We start from the raw sequence: 22101 nt of genomic DNA on the forward strand, positions 1-22101 counted from the left end.
CCATATGTGACAGCTAAGAAGAATTTTTGGAAAATCCCAAATGGAAATATAGGGTCGTGCTCCTTGAAGGGTGCTCACCATGAGTCCAAAATATGCAGGCTGTGGATTTACTGGATCTGTACTGCACCTGCAAAGTAGGTCCAACTCATCTTGCATTTGTCCACAAGCATCAGTGATTTTCCCAGGGCTGTGAGGTTTCTAGCAGTCCCAGCACATCAGTAGCAAGGACAACAGCTTGGACAACTTGTCTGGTCCTCTTTTGATACAGGAATCAAATCTGTACTCTGAGGAATTATACCTTGTTCAAGGGATATTTGTTTATTTGGAAAGGAAGGAAAAATCTGCATACTGTCAATCCCTCCTTATGAAGTTTATTACTTTTTTCTATAACTTTCTTGAAAAGGAGATAAGAGATTTTGGGTTTGTTTGCAATTCTCATTTTTATGCAAAAGCTTCTTATGTTATTTTCTATTTATTGAAGCAGGATATAATTGCAGATATTGTTTAAACAGGATAAAAGTATACTACAAAATGTAATATTCTATATATTATATATAATATAGTTATTATTTCCCTATACTACATAGGAAATGTGCCTTAATTTCAGACGTGGGGGCCAATTGCTAGCAGCATACTATAATTGGGTAAGATAAGAGTTGAGCAGAGGTGGCTGGATCCTTTAAACATGGGGTGATCCCACTTGTAATCATGGCTTTTATGAGCCAATGGAAGCTTGACTGATTGGAGGAAATTTGAGGAGCTTTAACAGTTATGAGACCACTGAAAAGACATTGCTGCTTCCTGAATTTCTTATTTTATTATATATTTATATTTATTATGTATTAAGTATTTATATTTATTGTGTATTTAATATAACTGTCAGTGTCAGCAAATCTGCAGCCCTCACTCATTCACTCATTTCAGAAATGAGCACTTTGCTCCTACAGTCCCGCTGTTGTAGGAAGACACTATACCCACCAGGGCACATGTGGGTGTTTGTAGGCTAATGGCAAGGGCAAGGTGAGGCTGTCTTTCTCCTCAGTTTGGGAGGGAGCCTTAAAAAATCAGCAAAACAAGATCCAAAGCTACTCTGTTGAACAACTAGTGTGGCATTCTGCAGATCTGTCAATCATTTATCTTTTTAGCTTGGTCAAATTCTCTTTAGAAAAAGTGAACCTTATGCACAAAGAAATTTTACTGTTCTAGTTACATTGTTATACATGTACAGGGATAGATTACCTTTACTACTGTGTAGAGCAATACATTACTTATTCCATTTCATCAATATCTATGTCAGTTCACACAGGAACAAAAATAAATCCTAATGAACACTAAGACAACAGAAAGCAGTTGTACTGACATGCTGAACGTATTCCAAGTAATGAAGAATGGCTGAGGGAGACCAGACAAAATCGGTAAACATTTACTAACCAAAATAGAAATACTCAATGAGGATGTGGAAGAACCTGCCTTGGCTAGAAATACGCTCAAGAAATTTCAGCGCTCCTTCCTGCTCCAAACAAGCCATTCAGGCACTTTGGTATTAGACTGAAAGGAGTTTATTACAATTTGCAGGATGTTGCAGAGGGTCAGAGATGGTTCACTAGCAAGGAGTAGAGAGATAGGATCCTCACATTGCTTAAACACCAGCATTTTACCAGGGGCCTCCCCAGAAGCAGGATTTTGTTTTGTGTTTAAGAATCCAGTTCAGTAAAGCACTTAAGCACATACCTAATATTAAACAGACAAATCAAGCAAACCTTTCTGCACAGAAAGGCAAATTCTGTGTTCGCTATTAGTCCCGGTGAATGGGATTTAAGCACCTGAGCTGTGTATGAAGCCCAGGTTCACTACTTCAAGTCAAAGGTCCAAGCTATGCACCCAGGGCAATGCGTGCCCACGCCTGTGGCTGCCAGGGCCCATACTGGTCCCTTATTGTGTGGCTACATTCGTGCTCCTATGCAGGAGTAGGCAAACCTTGCTTCTACTCAGGCAGAGGGTGGAGGAAAATCACTTCACTTTTTTTTTTTCATGAAGACAATGTCACTTGACGATGCTGGTGGGTATAGAGGGGTGTACATGTGCACAGTCAGCTCTTGGCACCAATGTGCACATGTGCACAAAAGCTCAGCACTATTGCATTTCCATGAAACACAGACATGCAACTTTGCCTATAGCCGAGGGAGGTGTTATCATGCACAAACAGAGCAGCGAAGAAACCTACCCTTTGAGCTAAGGTGAGATGCTGAGGCAGTACCCAGGAGCAGGAGGTGGTTCAGAGCATCCCCTGGGCACTTTGGCAAATAGCCAGAGCCTGATCTGCCCCTCTGACGCTGCTCAATGCTGCATTGACCCATGCCATGAGGCCTTCTCAGCCACATCAATACAGCTGCTGTGCCTCTGGCTGCCAGCTCGTTCCTCTCCATTCCTAGGGTTCACCAGACTTAACATGAAGTCCAGTACTAGAGAGTGAGCCTGAAAGGAATCCCTTTGCAAAAGACCAGAAATCCATCCTGGCTTGCCTTGCTTTATTGCACACTGCATTTCTGTGAATGCTCCTTCTGGCGTAGATCCGTTGTTTCAGAACAGACCATCTCTGAAAGTGCAGTCATTAGAGTCAGCAGTTTATTTTGAACGGATGGAAGTACCAGGCACTTCAGGAGCCCGACAGCTTTTTCTTTTCAATCCCATGATAAAGACAAATGTTTCAAGCACATTTCTGTGTCTAATATTTTTCTGTCTGAAGTGCTACTCCCTTCATTTTCCTTTCATATTTCTAATTAGATGAAGGGATTTTGCATAGAGTTTCCTATCATGACATTCGTTGTCACATCTCTTGTATGTGGGCACCTGCATACAAGCTGTATGACAACATGAAAGTAAAACTGAGTCTGGATATTATAAGCTCAAATAATTAATATAACATGAAAGAGGCTTTCTTTAGCAGTCTTTCCATCTCCTATCCTTACCTCCAGAAAACACCCTGTTTTGTCTACTGTGCTGTAATCTCACTTGTTTCTCAGATGGCACTTCCTGCAGGAGGAGAAAAGTGTCATAAGAATTAATAGGAGTCTTAAGGAAATGAGATTTCCAGCTGAAATCATTAGAGCCCTTGCTAAGCAAACACAGCATTGTTCACACACTTGGAGTTTAGCACGTGCTTAAATGCTTTTATTGAGTTTGACTGAAGGAAGGAGACATCTCACCCATTAACAAGCTGTATAATTAGAGGTGAAACAACTATATGCCTCTTTCAGGACACTGAGATAACTGTGACCTGCAGTCACACACCAGCTTTCCATGCAGGTATATGATTTCGGTTCCTGCCTGCCATAGGTCCCTCTGCAGTGCTCCCTCTAACTCTTCAGATGCTTTCACACTCACTGCTGATGTATTTTGCGAAAAACAAAGCAAGGCACTTTCACTGAGGTATAGCATCTTCCCTGCCCTGGTCTGATCTCATCTTTTCATTTCCAGTTCACCCCACTGCATCTCATTTCCAACCATCACTTTAAGAGAATCCCTGCTTGAAAAGCTATCCTTTAAAATGCTTTTCCTTTTTAAGGTTAATGTTGCTCAGGTAATTTTCCTTAACACCTTGATGGTGACTCGGAGCAGCGCAGGGCAGGCAGACAGAAAGAAGCAAGGGTACCATGTACCAGGACTTCCCTATTCCCCAAGGACAAGCTAATTATATCTTTCAGCAATTAAGTCCTGCCTTAGGGAATGTCAAGTAGCCCGTAGTCAATAAATGAAAGATGTAATATTAAACAGTTTCCTTTTACTTGTGAAGAAAGAAATGTCTTTAGCCATGCAGAAGCTTTTTTAAGGGTCTGTGTTTTAGCAAAGACTTAAACATAAGCAGAAATTCTCCTGCACAAGCAGGTTACTTTGCCCACAGTTTAGCTCCTGTATATGGTACAGGAGCATAAGGCAGTGACTGCACACCTGTTTGTCAGTCTGTGTGTCCTGACAGTGAGACTCTTTCGAAAACATACAGGTACTGATCTCAATTCATGACCTTGTTTAACAAAGAATTGATCAAGGATATGTTTCAAAAAGGCATATAAAGACTCTATATCTGAAAGGTTTGGACATTGCTCTTTTCTCTTTTGTTTTAACTAATGAACAGTTAACTAAAACAAAAACAGAAGGGAAGTGAAGGAATCTGTTCCCTAAGATAGAGCAGCTCAGGGGCTCCTGGATACACTTATTTTCTTTTGTATTATCAAGCCTAGAATCTCATACTTTTGTTTCTTACAAAGAATATGGTATGTCTTCAATAACTGCAAGGGACACATTGTACATGTAGGTTCAATAGCCACTGGCATTCTCTCAGGCTCTTTGAATCCCATACGAGCACCTAGTTAAGACTGTCTACTTGCTGTCACTCTTTCTGTCTGACAGCATATGAAGACACAATGCAAAAAATGGATGCATCCAAATCTCAGGAACAACTTAAAAAAACCCAGAAGATTTCTTGGAAAAGAGTTGTGGCTTTTGTATTTGTTTCTGACATTATAGCTTCTGAGACTGAGCACTTGCTCATGCTTTTTTCTAGTCGGGTAACTTTTTCCTTGGTCCCTTCTTTTTCCTTGGCTACTTTCAGAAGTTTCTGCTGATGTTATTCAGCAGGTCTGGCAACCTGTCATGACAACCTGTTCCAGTGTTTGACCTCTCTCATGATGAAAACAGCTTTCCTTATATCTGATCAGAATTCCCCCTGTGCTGACTTGTGTCTGTTGCCTCTTGTACCCCTGTGCACTGCACCTCCAAGAAGAGTCTGGCTCCATCCTCCCTAGACCCTCAAACCAGGTGGCCTTCCACAGGCCTTGCTCCAGCATGTCCATGTCTCTCTTGTCCTGGGGAGGCCCAAAGTGGACGCAGTACTCCAGATGCAATCTCACAAGTGCCGAACAGAGGGGGAGAATCACTTCCTGTGTCCTGATGGCTACACTCTTGCTAACACAGCCCAGTACATGGTTGGTCTTCTTTGCCGTGAGGGCACACTGGTGGCTCATGTTCAGCTCGTTGTCCACCAGGACCCCCAGGTCCTCCTCTGCAAAGCTGCTTTCCTGCCAGTCGGCCTCCAGCCTGTACTGCTGCATGGGATTATTCCTCCCCAGGGGCAAGACTTGCATTTGCCTTAGCTGAACTTCATGGGGTTCCTGCCAGCCTATTTTTCCAGCCTGTCCAGGTCCCTCTGAATGGCAGCTCTCCAGCACACTGACCACTTCCCTCCCACAAAACTACTGAAAGTGCACTCTGTCCCATCATGCAGGAAACTAGTAAAGGCAATAGTATTGACCCAGCAATGGTCCAGTGCTCAAAGTGTTAATTTACAGTTGTTAATGGCATACTAGGGATCTAGGGATGAAATATATGGTATTCAGGGCCAGTGATGAATTATTGACCAGTCTTCAGTTTTTAGGAAGCTGTTCATCTGCCCTCAGTGATTCCTTCCAAGGATATTCCATTGAATTTTCTTTTATTTTTTTGACTGGAAGAACAAAAAGTACTCACAATCTGTTCCTACTCATTTTGCTTCTGTTAGCCAAAAAAACACACCAAAAATACATTCATCTGTGCATAAACATTACTAATGGTATTACACCACCTATAATATATTATCAGAATGAAATTTAAGTAGGTCAAGAAACCCATACAAATAAATACACTCTAAAAGTTTGTTGTCTTTGGAAACAGGTACCTTTTCTGACAGTTATCTGCTTTACATTTATCAGATCATGAGACCCAAATAGCATAATGACCAGGCCCAGGTGGAAAGAGCTCTGTACAGGTAGCAGTAAGGAGTAGAAAACACACTGTGGAGCCAGACAAAGACTGTCATTTTTATTATCAGTGCTAGAGACAAAGTCCTACTTCCTGCCATACATGACATACTACTACTTTAAGCACAAATTTTATTTGATCTCATGGATTAAACATTAAAAATACGTGTGCGGGAGGAATGGATTCAACAGGGGGCAATTTTGTACTGATTAGGATAGTATTAGAGACACAGGATGGCACTATGGTTTTCTTAGCCCTGGTGCCCCACGCAGATGGACTTACAAGGAGTATGGCCAATGCCCCAGCTCTATGCACACAGCCCTGGTACAGGTCCTCTTCAGCCTGGACCTTCATTCGAAAAGCCTTAAGTGAAAAAGTGACATACATTACAATTTAGTACGGTTGCATCAGTATTTAGTAGAAGAAACTGAGCCTTTCAAAAACTTCACTGATACTTATTTTTAAAATGAAGCATTTTTATGAATGAACAAAGACTTGTCGGGCCTGATCCAAAGATCACTGAAATCAACGGGAACATTTTCACTTATTTCATTAGATTTGGATCAGCTGTGTGATAGGCTAAAGAGGGTTGAACACATCTGGGGAGACCTTGGAAACAATTAGAAGCTTATCTGCAAAAATTGTATATATAAGATCATGGTCTCAAGGAAAGCTGGCTTGCACTTGGGAAATAGTGTGTTGCTTGTTTTCCTGCCTGAACAATGAAATGACCCTGATGGATTATCTACTATAAAAAATATAGATATTCTGTTGAAAAAGTAAATGCCATTCCCTGATGTTTTCTGTTGCTGAATCCTCTAATAATTGAGACTGATATGCCAAGAAAAATCCTTTGCAGTATATTGCAGTGTCTGAAAGGCTACTTGTTATCTGATTGCTACAACCTTTAATGTCAACTCACAGTGATTGCAGAAATTACATATGGAAGTAGCAGAATTTGTGTGCACTCCTTCTATCAAAGTTATTGCTGCAGTAGAAGGACCATCTGTCCACTTAATGTCAGAATCTGCTTTAAATTACTCAACTCTCTTCTCAGCTGAGTATGTATATAATTTCTTATAACTGATACTGTTTAGTCTTGGTTTCCTGTATTGTAGCACCATTAATACTCATGGATTTAGTTAGTCCTGACCCAGTAGGAGCTGACCCTGGAATACATTTAAGGATGCCTCAGGAAAGGTCCCAGTCATCCCCTAAGACAGTGAGGACATCCTTGCAAGGGGTTACAAGCCTGATGAAGGGGACCTTAACATTGACCAAGCTAATGGAAAAAAGATACAACCATGAGCCCCTGCTCATCCCAGAGGATGCTGTTTTGGACCCATCAATCAGGACAGCTTTGGGCAGGGCTTTCCAGCGGCAGCCAGCTGCGACATGGAGGCAGCCCCTCTCCACAAGCTCCCGAGCTGCCCCAGGCGCCCTGGCCACTGGTCTGCCACAGCTGCAGTGGGGAGAGCCCTGGAGCCAAGCAGCACCTTCGAGACATGAAACCACTCCTGGAGGCACATAACTCCCCAGGAGGCCTCCTCTGCTACCATCAGCCTTTAGCAGAAATGACACAAATACTAGCAACTGTTAACATTAATGGCTAGCCTGGACAAGTCTTTAAGAATAAAAGCTGCTCTGAAATGTATGTGTATATATTCATCACCCGCAAGATGTTTTCTGGCTTCTGTTTGTTTTCATTGTGTGTAGAGGTGCTTATTACTATTTATATGTAACTTTAGCTTGTTAAACTGTAAGTTGGCAGTTTCCAAAATTAAAATGGATAATGGGAATATGGGCATTCTCCCAGCTCACAGTGCAATGCTGGCCAGGTGTTACAGAAAAGTATTGATCCTCTGGGAAGCAGCTGGGAAGAAAAAAATACAGTTAGGTCATTAGGAAAAGAGAAAGTCCCTCTTATCCTTATCAAGCCAGAGCTGATCGAGAAGTTTCATCACTCATGTCCAGCTAGATAACACAAACTGGATGCTAAGGACTTACACTTTCGTTTCATTCAGTTCTAGCCTAGATAACACATCTGAAAACCTCGGATACAAAGTTAAACAAACAAGCAAGCAGCATTGGCAAGGCTTGGCAGAGGTTATTACTAAGATCTATGACCCTAATCCCCAAGAGATATCAAGTCCAAGTGGTGGGGCCAGACTCTTGCAGGGTTGTCTCTGAGGCCACTGCACCAGCGCCCGACTCTGTGCCACCTGCAGACGTCACCTCACACCTCGGACACACTGCCCCGTCCTCCCCAAATCCTGCCACAGTGGCAGCCATTTAGAGGGCTGCAAAATCCCCTGCACGCCGCCTGATGCAGGGCCTGAGCGGGTTGTCCTGGGCCCTTATAAAGCAACACATAATTAGGGCTGTCAATGTTAATTATCATTGTATTTCCATTGTACCTAGCTGGATCTTAGAGAGCAACTGATGCATCTTATAACACCTATCTCATGGCTCAGGCACAGCAGAATATGTGGGAGCTTTCCCCCCTCCAAAGCAGGCACTGAATCCACACTTCTACCACTCTGAAGGAAGAGAGAGCAAAGACAGGACAAGCTCATAGTAACTTCTTCATTCATGGCCAGGAGGATGTCAGAATACATATTCTTGAGAAATACATATTTTATTTCAGTGAAACTTGAAAAATGTAATGGCTGATCATTCTCTTTTTGAACATAGACAAAGGTGCAAAGAGTGGGAAACTCACATTTCAGCTGAGAGATGCAATTGCTTTTCTACAATGAACATCAAATTATGATGCCTCAAGCTGGTCAAAACTCAGAATTTTGATATGATGGGTAATTTTGATATTTACAAGAAAAAAATCAAGTGTCTTGCAAAATATTCTACCGAGACTGAGTTGTCTTGAACATTTGGACCCTAATGAAAATCTTATACTAATTATTTTCCATATTTTTTTTTTAACAGAGGTGTATTCCTGTGGAATGTTTCAATTTTGCTGAACAGGAATTATCCAACAGCAAATAATGCTCCCCAAGAAAGCTTTCACCCATTTTTAATAACACCAAAGCAAAAGTATCTTTCCCATTTTTGATAACACCAAAGCAAAAGTATCTTTCCAGCAATTTTCTCAAAAGTTCAGAGGTGAGTTTTCTACAGGCTCTCTGCCTTCTTTGAGGGACCAGATCATCACTGTGGCTTGTAAAATTTTAAAATATTAGTGTGAAGGTGCTTAAAGAACAGCAGCATTGCATTTACTCTCAGACTGTAGCTAAACAGAAAACATAGCAGGCAAAGAACTCCCTGCTGGGCCCTAAAGCAGCATCTCATATTTGCAGTGAGTTTACCAAATCAAATCACAGGGTAATTTAGAGAAACAGAAAATTGTGTAAAGTCCTGCGAGCAATACTTGCTCTCAGATGTGGCGGAGCACCACTTCACATCCTCGGAGAAGGGTTCAGCTCCAAATGAGGGATGGGTGTACATGACAGCACTGCAGGCACGGCTCCAAAGGGCTGTGCAAAGTAGGTAATAAAAGTGCACCAAAGTGCCAGCAAAAAAAAAAAAAAAAAAATTCAAATCAACTGAGTGCCTAAGTTGAGAAATAGACTCCATTTACAAGGTACATCAGCAACTCAGAGTTTGGGAGGGCAATTGCAGGTAAAACAGTCAGAGGAACAAATAGGCTTCTGCTTGAGAGATTTGCAAATCACATACCCCATCTGCAGCAAGCCCAGCAAGCTAAATTGGATTTGACCTTGTTGAGAAATCTTTAGAGAAATTATGTTTTCTTTTATTTCCCTGTGGATATACTTTTTCACTGCTCTACCTCCCACCGTCTACCAAGAGGACAGATAAGAATGAGTGTCAATGAAGTGTAATGTTGTGAGCAACATGGGAAAATGAAGCTGCTACCTCAACAGTTATGCTGATGTGCGTGTGTAAATTCCTGTCAGATGCTGGCATAACAGCACTCTCTTTAAGGTGGTTCATTTTAGCATCAAAATTGTTTGTGTGTGAAGACATGCAAGAATTCAAGTGGCCTCTGATTTGGGGCATTTGAGCTTAGTTGCTTGTTTTTGATTAACATTGATACCTTTCACTGATGCTGTAGACGATATTTTTGTAACAAAAGGAAGGGGATGTTTTTATTTTTGATGAGTTCTAGATTGTGAAAGACAATGATTCATAATGCAGTCTTCTCACAGTCTGCACATGTCAAAATTCAGAAACCCCCAAGGGAGAAAAAGAAGGGGGAACAATTATTAAGTTGCTTCATTTTCTAATCAGTGACTTCAGAGGAAAAATGGCAAAAGAAAATACATGTTAATGCTCCTTGACAAGTGATGCTATTCCCAGCAACAAGGAAATAATATTTATTGACCCTGGCTAGAATGAATAAGGCTGCTCTGGAGTGGCTCTGTTCTCTTCTTGCCGATAGAACAGTGAGTGTAACACTAATAACGCTAGAGGGCTGCTCAGATCTTCCCAAGGCTACCAGAAAGAAAGGTTATGTTTTGTCACCTTTCTGTGCAAGACCATGTAGGGAAAAGACAAGAAGATCTGTAATGCAGCATTGCTAGCAGCTAGGGACTCTGTGTTTCAAGCTATGTTTTCCCAGGACCTGCTCAGCACAGTCAGCCAGCACTAAAACTGTGTAAATGGGAAGCTGGACACATGAAACAGAATGGGGCAGACGCTTATTTGCCCTCTTCTATGTGCACCAACTTCAGGACAGGAGCTGCAGCTTGGATTGTCAAAAATACCCAGTGGTATTTCTACTGGGAAAACAACGGATTAGGATGCTCTTTGATAATAATTTCACATTGGTGCCACCTGCAAACTTTGCCTTCTCTCCACTGAAGTGTCACTCATACTAGAACTAATGGTTTGGGAGGCATTTACAATACCTTTGAGGAAACAATGAAAATGTATAAGCTCTAAAGTATACAAAGAAGTTATGAGATGAGTAATGGAATAAAAAAGTGAGATATTCTATGAAAAGAGGAAAGTATAGAGAGAAAACCTATGGGAGTGAACACCAAGATTTTTTAACCATTTGACTGTAAATTCCAAAATAGTGGAAGACAGTCAACTTTAATTTTCAGCTGGTTTGGAAGCCCTAAGATACATAAATGTCAGACACAATTCACACAGCATACATTTGAAAGCACTAAAATGTCTCCATCCTAGTGGAGCTCAGTTGGTTTAAATGAAAATATTCTCCATTTAAAGCAGTTTTGAAGGAGCCAGGATCTCTGCCTAAAAGTGGTTTTGAGAGTTTTAGTAAACAGTTGGAGGCCTCTTACTAAAAGATGTCAAAGCAACAAAGTGAAAACAGCTTTCTTAATCTCCTTAAGATGTTCTTTACAGAAAAATGGAGAGACTTCCACAGGTGCCATTGCTTGGCTTTGAGGGGCCAATTTAGTAACAGGGTAATTAACTAACGATATGAAAATGGAAGCGAGTCATGTACTTTCTAAGCAGTTTGATTTCCATTCTTTGAATTTGGAAAGAAACAAAAGATACCATAATAAAAAATTAAAGTAAGCCTGCTGTAATGCTATAGGGCTTTCTTGTCCTTTTTACAGGAACTATGTACTTCTTCACAGAGCCATTGAATGATTTTATGCAGGAGGAATTTTTCTAGCTATTTCTTCCCCTTTCTCCTTCACTCTTCATGTGCTTTGAATTGATTCATGCTCCATGGCAGTGCCTGGCAATTAAACTATAAAGGAGAAAAATAGATGCCAATCTAAAAATAACAGCCTGTGAAGAGTAGCTTAGTATCCTAGTTACTGTGCCAAAGCTGAGAGGTCCCATGGATCAATCTGCATTTTTACTTTTGTTCTAAGAATGGGATTCAGTCCACCTAACTCCAGCTGTCTAAAGTCACTAAGTAGCTCCTTCTATAGCGAATGGGGATGGATACCAGTAAATGTGGATTCAACCCATACTAGTACTGTGGGTTGGGAGAGGCTATATGAATCACCCTGTGAAAGTGCTCTCTCCATCCATTGACTGCAGAGGGAGGCTTAGGAACAACTTAGGCCAGATAGCTGTATATGAAATGTCTAATATTAGATGAGGTGAATCCCACCTCTCAACGGTGACACGTTTGTGAATAAATACCATGACAGTGGTGCTAGTGTTAGTACCTGGTGCACCTGAACTCTCCTCCAACCCATTTCACATACACGGCTAAGATCATTATCCTTATTTTTTGGGTCATTTTCCCAAAATGTTTGGGAGTCTCTTCCTTCCCACTGTTCCCCAACAGTAACACCCTCTGCTTTACAGCATGCTACTGCCAGCTCCTCACTCACCCTTTCCCACAAGTTCTTCCTCCAGCCCCTTCCACCACCTCACAAAGGTTGCAAGCCTGATAGCCTAGATTTTCCTCTGCCTCTAGAAGTATTTTAAGCTTTACAAAATGGACTGTTTAAATTTTTGCCTTGGTCCCCTTTAGCTCTCAATCCTGAAATCTCCAGGTTCCAGCTGAAAACTCCCAAGGCGAGAGCACCTCCAGTGTGGTGTCTGTGACTGCATGCATATTTGATTATCTCAGTTGTATCGATCTGTGTGTACAGTCAGATATGCACACAAATACACTTTTACATGTGCATGAAAATAAAAATTTAGCAAGTGTATTATAAAGGTCTAAATTCTGCAGACATCCTCATAGGAGAGGCCATTATGGGTCCAGGTACAAAGATTCAGCTCACAGCTAGCCAGTGCAACCCATGGTCTCTCCACCACTGTTATCTCTGAGACCTTAGCGCACTTCATTCCTGAAGATGTGGGAATTTCTGGAGTTTTTGGAGAGTCTGTATTTTTATACACACTGCACCCAAGAGGAGTGAGATGGCTACTTCAGTTCATGAGCACTGACAGGCATGAGAGAATCAGCCTGAAATTTAGAAAAAGGCCACTGTTGATGAGGCTTAAAAAGAAGTAAGCAAATACGATTGTGCTGAGAGCTTGGATCTGAATAAAATACGGATTCTGGGTTAGAATCAAACACCAAAACTGCTTTCAGGCTCTCAGCCTTGAGAAGGAAGCTACAGAAAATGGGATAAAGTAGAGTCTTTGTCCGGGATTTTCACTCTCAGCAGCAGAAACCAAAGTCTATGAGAAGCAGCAGGTGAGCTTTTGATGCTCTTGAAATCCCCAGTACTTCATCATCTGATTTCCCTGAGAAGACTTGGCCTTGAAAGTGCTAGCAGGAAAACCTGAATCCCTGTAAGGATAGTTAGACAAGCAGATAGTTAGTTCTTTACAAAAACTTAGAGAAAGAAAAATTGATTGTATGACTGAAGAGCTGAAAAGCTGTACCAGCAATTATAATCTGCACTGTTCCATTTTTAAGAGCTCAGCAGGCAGCTTTTGTTGAAGCGAATGAGTTTACTGTAGTGTTACCAAAGTGCTGTAGATAATGTAAATGTAAAATGTGTTTTAGTGGGGAAAAAGATAAATAAGGGAGGAGAAAAAAACTGTGTTTGAAAGTTAACTGAAAGAGTGCCTTTTACTGAAAAGATGCAAAGAAAAGTTTGAAAAAGTGCAGAACTTCCTATGCGCAATCTTCAGAAATAGAGCAGGTGCAAGCTGTAAAACTGGATGTTTTGTGAACTGATAAGAAGATACTGGCATTTCATCTTTTACTTTTCTGATTTAGAAGTAGAAGCATTCCTATCTGAGCCTTATTTAACATCCAGCATATAACAGTTCAGAGGTCTTAGTCCAGCACCTCTGGTTAGAATAGACAGGAGTAAATTTGCTATCTGAATAGAGACACCCATGTCAGAGGAGGCCTGGAAGCTGAAACCCCTGCATGCAGGTCTCTGACACCTTCAGTAGCCGTCATTGCAAAACAGGGCCAAAGGCACATTGGAAAGGAAGGAATAAACTGTTCTCCCCGTTCTCAGGTATTGCTACCTCAGCTGAAGGATATTCAGTTTCCACAGCTCTTAGCTTTGCTTTTATAAGTGAAAATAGTCCGGTGTAGGAAAAAAGTATAAAACCCATCATTCAGGACTGAATTCTTCATTAAGATTTCCCAGAACTCTTATTCTTAAAATAAATTTTTGGGAAACTGTCCTTAAATATCAAGGCAAGCTTGACTATCTACACTGGAAACATTTGCAGATAAAAAGCATAAACTACACTCCGTCAAGAGGCTAAATTCAGTGATACCACAACAAAGTAAAATGCTTCTTTAAATTAAAACCTCACAAGCCTAAACATAATACTGGTAATGGCACAGGAAAATGCTAGCCAATAATGAAATGCTTAATGCAAGCTTTTAAAGATACTTTCATAGAATATTTTTAGAAGTATTTTCTTGAATACATATAGTCTGATTCAAGAAGACTTACATAAGACTCCTACATGTTACTGCAGTACAATTAAATATCATTATTGTTGTTCCTTTTGTTGTTGTTGCTATTATTTTTAAACCTGCATATTGTCAGTGGCTGGCTGTGCCTGTACAAAGCATACACAAGAAAGCCATAATCAACAAACTTTTCGGGACTTATGTGTCAAGACTCACCACCATCTGAATAAGAATCTGATCCAGTCTTACAACATAATAAAGTGAAGAACTTGAACTGTTGCCTGGGAAGTCTGATAGAAACTATTGTGCTTATCCATGAAAAAATCAGTATTATAAGCAGTGTGGGTCCAAAGGAGTCAATAGGCGGAGAAGCATGATGGGAAGAACTTCTCCAAGTATCAGTTCGTAAGAATGGAATTTGAATGAATGTGGAGAAGAATGGATAAATAATACTAATAATGACAGATGGCAATCTGCAAGTAGTGCTTTATTTACTTCAAACATTGGTGACTTAAAAATGTTGCCTCTTTCCAGAAAGCAGCAAATACAGGGGCTTTACTTTATATCCTTTTTCCTGACAGAAATTAAACTAGTGACTATCATGCTGGGTTATTTTCTGGTGTAATTTCTTTGTTTACTGAAATAAAGTCCTCTTTATTTTGAATAGAAATAGTCAAAACCACATATACAGCAATTTTTCTTTCAGCATTCCAAATGAGATACCCAAACAAAAGAGCCCTGTTAGACGTAAGTAGCTCCCTTTGCTCTTTACTTTGATCTCCATCCCTTTGCTTTCTGCTTCCACCTCGGAAATTTCTGGAATTTGTCCCCTAAAGGTCCTTCACTCTGGCTCATGAGGCTTTGAAAGCATAGTGTCCTTTTTCCTAAACTAAGCACAAGCTAGCACAGAAAGGACTTTATGCTAATGCTCCATCTGTGAAATGGCTGGGGTATTCGAAAAATGTCAGGCACATTTAAATATGTCCAGTGTCCACAAGAACCATGTCCTCTGCTAGTTCCCGTTTGGGGAAAAGGTAATTCAGAGCTATTCCACATGTTATCCTCAAGGGTCATTTAATGCCACCGCAGACATCTTTTGGACAATGTTTCTATATGTACTCCCTGTACACCTTCTCCTTCCTGGCACTTTTGCCATAACAACAGGAAATGTTTTGGAGTTTGCTGGTAATAGAGAGCTCACAGCAAGACACTGGATGTATCTTTTCACTTACTGCCTTGCTTCCACTGTGCTCACAGCGTTAATATTGTAATCTCTAATACACAGAAAGCAACATCAGACAACAAGAATCAATTATCATGGGCTTTGGGGCTCACAGTCACACAGCAGCTACCAAAGTCTCTCTCTCAAACAACCAACCCTTGCAAGAAGATGCGAATGTATCATCAAATCCCAAAGAGCCATTTTGATGGCAGTATCTCGGTAGCAGGCAGGAAAGTAACCTATCTGTTAAAAGTTTATTAAAATAAAAAAAGGAAGACTTATCCAGGAATGAATCCTGAATATGGAATACTATTCAATAAACACTCATAGAGCGCATATCATGAAGGGAGAGCAGCAAAACAACGTCAGGTACAGGCTCAAAATAAAGGGATTTCATTAGTGATGGTGTCACACTTTTGCAATTAGTGGTGTGGCGACACCTGCTGATGAACATTGCAAATACTTGTAAGATGAATGGCTGGTTCACATCCACATTAAGCGTATTTTTTTCTTCCCTTTCTGAACCCACCCAGCCTACAGTATTAGCAAGTGCATGTCCATAGGGTTGGCAAGGTGCAGGTTAAGTGGTTCAACAGCACAGCAGACCCCCCAACCACTCTCCTCAGCCTGTGCCCAGCTGTACCACTGCTTGGTCCTGAGGAACTCATTTGCCCTCTAAATTTAATGCCAGGCTCTTTTATGGAACTACAGGTCAGATCAGAATAATAACATATCCTGAGACAGCCATGCATGTAGCACTCAGCAAAAATGGCACCCACTTTTGTGAAGTCTCACAACAGAAAAGTCCTTTCTCGATGGAGCTTGAAAATTAAGGAACTGTCTTTGATTGGTTCTCCTATTAGGTGACAAAAGCTGCAGTTTTAGCCGCCTCACTGTGGCTTTGAGGGCACAGAAAATTTTCCCCAACTCATGCAATTTTTTGCTATTGCGTTTTGGCAACGGCTGTTACAGTTTTCCATTCTGCTACAAATTTTGTATTGGCAAACAGACTGCATGCGGGGTGCGAGGCAGTGTCTCGGCCCATAGCCCACACACACAACCCTGGGGTCTCTCATTAGAGACTTGCCCTGTTTCAACAGAGGATCCTCCAGAAACTGCACCTCAACACATGTGGCCTGAGAAGGACACCCGCCTCCTGGTCCAGAGCCATAGGGTGATTTTTGAGCAGATTTGGAGCCAAAGAGCGACCAGAAAGCAGCAGGCCAAAGGGAGGAGAAGGACACGCTGCAAGGTTGCCCTTCGCAAGGCTCTGCGTTTACCTGGGCTTGGTGATAGAAAACTTGCCTGGAAATTTGTGCAGGGTTTCTGTCTGAGAACACCTGGGGCAACTGAGCTTAGGCAAGCAAACACGCCACCCCTCCATCTGCCACTACCGCATTTAGCGGGTTTTCAACTACATGCATCCACTTGTGTGGGAGAAGAGAGCCTTCTTTGAAGAAAGAAGTGGGTCTTTCACAATGACATCTAGTGAGAGCTGGTATTTTGTCCTTTGGTTGTGGGAAGTGAGCTTTCATTGGTGATGGTTTTTCCTGTCTTTTCATCTGGGAGTTTGTTTTGCCTTGTTTTATGTAAATACCCAATAACCAGTTAAAGAAATGAACTGCTCAGTGCAGTTTTGGAGGATTTTGAAACTTCCTTCTGTATCACAGTTTTTTGGGATGGGGCTTTCTTGACAGTTCTTATCTAGCAGTGATATGAATACCTTTTATGATTTCCAATAAAACTGTGCCACCTTTACTCATACTTAACAGTAACACCTACCATTACGCTAGCAGGGTGACTGTGTCACAAAATACAGATCACCAGGAATAATGTGGCAGAGGTAGTATTTCATTACTGAAAACCTCAGCTTTTTTGATATAGAAATACCCATGAATTTTTTATCATCCCTTTTTCAACCAAAAATGCCTTTGCAATTTGCAATTTTATGAGTTGTTGCAATACTTCCATCTAGCTGATGATGTAAAATTCTGTGCTACCTATTTCAAAGTCCCTCCAATATGTTACACTGTGGTGCTTACCATTTTTAAGCTTTCCAGAATGTATTCTACAATAAGTGCCAGCTTCCAGGTTTCTATTCATTACCAACGATCTTACCAAATAGCTGAAAATCCTTCTCTCCATGTGAGAACTAATAAGCCTGTCTTACTCAAATATTGACTAGTTAAATCTTACATTTGCATTAGTACCCTGTTTTGGTCTTTTTAATGAAGAAAGAAATTGTAGGAGGTTTTTTTCTATCCTGAGCTCTTTCACCCTCCAAATGAAATTTGAAGATTATGTTTCTAACTTTGCAGTATATCCTGGGGACATATCTCAAGACAGGAGCAGGATTCAGAGGCAGCTTTGGAGGGCTGTAAGTACTTGTTCAAACCTGAAAGCAGAGATTTGCTTAGTTCCACTGTTTGATGTGCTCTCATCAACTACCAACTGAATATCTCTGTCCTTAGCAGTGTGTTCAGACTTCATTTCTACCTCTGCCTTAGTTCATGTGGATGTGTGGGGAAGGCCAGTTACTTCAGTTACTAGTAAGCAAGCTTAATCCATATGCAGCCCATGGATTAGGGCTCTGAAGATCTGCATCTGCATCCTTTCTTTCTTGGCTCTACCACTGAGCTTTGCAAAGACCCTTGTCAAGTCACTCCCTTGTTAAATCTAACATTACTGTTACTTCTTTGAGTTTTGTCTGTTATTTTCTCAGTTATAAGCTGTGCTGTCTATTTCGTGTTGGTACAATGAGCAACACAATGGTGTTCTCATCTCAGGGAGTTTCCAGGCTCTACTTCACTATAAAGAAGAGCTCTAGGGAAAGCCTCACTGAAAAATCAAGACTTCAGAAGAGAAGAGAGAGCAGTCTAGCATAAACAGAATAATCAGGTAATAGCAACATAAACAGAATAATCAGGTAACAGACGGTGTTGTACTAGGACATTTTATAAACATTTGGATCCCAATATTTATTAAAACCTTAAAGGCAATCGGTTGCTGGTGCTATAGGAATTCTATTGCTTTTGACCCAGTGATTGATTAAATGCACAAGAAGAAGGATTCAAGAGCATGTGGTAGAAAAAGGGCACTCTTGCTGTACACCTCTGGGCAGGATTTAAATCAGTAGGCTGAGATTCTGACTGAGGGATGTCATACCTATGCGGTTTTGAAATCTAACCTGAACTGGGTTCATCCACCACCGGCATTGAAATGGTTTGGGAGGCTCTTGATGCAAAGCTGGTTGGGATCTCTCAGGGTGAGAGGAAGCTGGAACCGTTGCTACAGAAATACAGGATCCCATAAAGCAAATCCCATAGGCTTTCATAGAGCACACTGAATTCTTCTGAGAGCTAGCGGAAATTCTGCATTTTGTAACTTATTTGTCTGTGGCTTCCTTTCAAATGAGGGCTCAGAGTCTTGGTCCTTTGGGTTCGTGCCTTACCCGGAGCGCTGACGTTCCAGCAGTGTACCATACTGGCGGAGAGCTGGGCACTGCTGGTATTTGCCAGTTGCTCAGTTTTACACACCGACTCACCTGTTTTTTCTATCTCCAGCTACAGATATTGCACTAAGTGAGATACAGCAACGTGCAAGACATGCAAAATCACTCATTTCATGAAACATTCATTCATTTGGTTCTTTTTCCACTGCACATCTAGACATAGACAGAGTTTTCAGCTTTTCTCATCCAGCTCACCACAAGAGTTTCGAAACCCCAATTCTGAGCTATTATACAGAAAATTCTTATATGCAAAAAAGTTAATTGGTTACTGCAAGTATCTTTTGGCATATCACTTTGCACCCAACAGTTTCCAGAGAAGGCATTACTCTTGAATTTTCAGTTTCATTTTGAGAAGAAACTCAGCACCTTTCACAAAATAAAGATGCACAAGTACTGAGTCAGCTCTAGAGTATTGTGTAAATGTATAATTAGACCACAAAACCCATTTTTATTACGTTCCTTTTAATGTGTTGAGAAACACGCCATTCACCAGTAAAATCCTAACAGTGAAATAGATGCTCTTCTTGTTTGTTTGTTTTTTTGTTGCAAAGGTGCCAGGACAGCCTCCTTGTCTTTACAGATTCAGTTCAATACTAACACTTCCTCTCTTTCAATACCTCCTAAAGCCAAGAGTGGCTCTAATAGTTGCCATAAAAAATGAAAGCTGGTTATAACAATGAAATACCACATCCATTTCAAGTCTAACTTGCATACAGTTCCATGAGATGCATTTGGATGTTTATATGCCAGTTTGTTAGAATTGCACAGTATTCATTTATTGTCTTACCTCTGCTTTGTTTCACATATCTCAGCATATATGCATTTGTCTCTTTTTTTAACCTGCAAGTTTGGAGTTTGCGATTTTTTTTAAGTGATTTTGTGCTCCTGCAGCTTGACCAAAATTACTTACAAAACTGCTAATGACCTTAAATGGAAGATAAGCCCCTTGGTGCCTCTGAAAATCCTGCCAAGCACCTTTCTGCCTCTTTGGAAAGGCAGAATGTCTTTGAAAATCAGGCCCCTGATCCTTTGGAAATGGGACAAAAAAACCCATGCATATCTGATCAGATAAACCATCTATTGCTTTTTTGACCCAGTCTGCAGCATCGGGCTGTAGCTGATGCTCTGATTTACCTGAACCCTTCCCACGCAGAGCACCACTGATGGGTTAAACCAGGGCCTACAGCCCTCCAAGTCTGACACCACAGGAAAAAGCCAAGCAAAAACCAGCGCACATCCCCAACAACAGAGAAAAACATTCCCCAAAATAAGAGTGTGCTGGACCGGCTTTGAAGGGAGCTGCACTGATCCTCTAGCAGAGGTTTAAAATATTCTCTTCTTAGTCAGCACAGATATAAATATGATGAACAATCGTGATGCTAAATCTGCTTGTGCCTCAAAACTTCATCAACGATGCATCCCCCCCCCCCCCAAACTGGTCTAGTTGCTCCTTGAGAAACCAAAATATCCCTCATCATAGCAAGATCTCAGCAATCAAGAGATAGTGATTCCACTTCTGGCCACCTTCAGTAAAACATTAGTTATTTATTTCTTCAAAATTATCCAAATAAATAATTTAAACAACATGATTGTCTCTGTGAAAGATTCGTATTCAATTCCTTCCTTTCCCTGCCAAAGAAGGTGTTATCTGAAAGAGCTGCATCTTCCCTCTCTCAGCTGATTTTTCTGTGTCTCTAGTGACATTTAAACCATTTTAATTATTGTCCTTGGCAATTGTACAAGGAAAATAATTATTTCAGTATTTATCTTTATTGCTTAAATGCTTCTGGGGAGAAGCAAGATGCCTTGTCTTAATTCTCTGGCATTAATTAAAATGAATGCACAGTTTCCTATTAATTTATATTTTTGTACTTCTTTCAAAGGCCTCATCTTGCCTACCTAATTGTACAGCATCTGAAAAGGAACATGCAGCATTCAAAATATGTTGTAAATTCCCTTTTCCTGATTGGGGATCGAGTCAGGGAGAGACACAGGTCACAACGAATATTTGTTATAATGTGTTTTATTAATTAAGCTGTTATTAGCAGAATCCGGGTGTTACTGTTAATAGCAGGTTCCTATTAGTGCGGTGCACTCGGCTGTTCCCTCTCACGTTCTCTCAGCACACACGTGCACACACACACACATGCACACACAGACACACATACAAACACTCACTCATAGCTGCCAGATGTCAGCGACAGTGGGGAGGCCAATGCCAGCTCGTCGCTCAGAGGCAGAGGGTTGTTCTGACGCACCAGTGGCTTTGAGGTGCATGGTTAGAAAGTCCCTCGGGGTCCCTGGTTTCATCAGGTAAATATATATATATATATATGTAATTCTGTAGTCTTATCTGCACATAGCAGCCACAGCCTTTTTGGATGTGGCCTGAGTTATGCAGCTCATTGATGTGAGTGTGTGCAGGTGGCCTTGTACAGATTTGGTGACTCTTGGTGTCCCGAGTTTATCAGTTCTTGCAGATTCAACCATACGACTCGTCTCTGGACCTTACTGGTTCATGGGAGCCTTTGCACACTACCTCTCAGCACTCACTTTTCCTTTCTTTGGCCTTGTGTTTTCTGGTAACTATTTTTCTGACCACAGACATGTGGACCTATGGAGCACGTATATCAGCTCCCCCGGAAGAGGGCTTTTAGAGCAAATTATGATCCTGAGGAGAGCAGAGCTTTCCAAACGCAGAATGACTACAACTGAATTAAAGAATGAAGCTGGAAAGGGAAATTTTCTCAGGATTAAAAACTCTATGTAGACACACACATACAGAAATATAATGAAAATAGCCTAAACGTAATAACAAGGAAAATTATCCAGGTGAGCAGTCCAGCTCCCTAGCTGGCTGGTAGGCTTGCCGGCCAGGCAGGTACCTCCAGGAAGTAGATGGCTTGGGATGGTGGCTGGGAGGAGAGCCAGGCAGCCGAGGCAGCTGGCTGAGCACCCACCTGAACGGCTGGGTTCTCATCCTGCTTCAGGATTTGGGGAGCTGGGCAGGACAAGAGGTACCAGGTGTGCAGAAAGATGGCCCAGCTGGAACGGCTGCTCCTTTGCTTGGTCGCCAGCCCATTCCCAGAGCCCATTTAATGTTGTCAGATCAACATTTTCCAGTGGAAGATATTTCCCACTGAATATTTCTGCCCAGCCTGAGGGTTGGGTGTTATATCAGCTTCATGCCTCACCATGTTCATTCACTGTCTAGTGCCCCCTTCCCTCCTTTTGTAAGTTAACAGGCATGTCTGATCTCCCTAC

General features: G+C 41.4%; 1 long non-coding RNA gene across 1 annotated transcript in view; it reads right to left on the bottom strand.

Moving 5' to 3' along the window:
- LOC136991683 (uncharacterized) overlaps positions 1 to 22101 on the bottom strand; it is a 120080-nt gene that overhangs the window by 20002 nt on the left and 77977 nt on the right. The gene's annotated exons all lie outside the window — the stretch shown is intronic.

The sequence above is a fragment of the Apteryx mantelli genome, chromosome 3, assembly GCF_036417845.1.
Source record: "Apteryx mantelli isolate bAptMan1 chromosome 3, bAptMan1.hap1, whole genome shotgun sequence".
NCBI lineage: Eukaryota > Metazoa > Chordata > Aves > Apterygiformes > Apterygidae > Apteryx > Apteryx mantelli.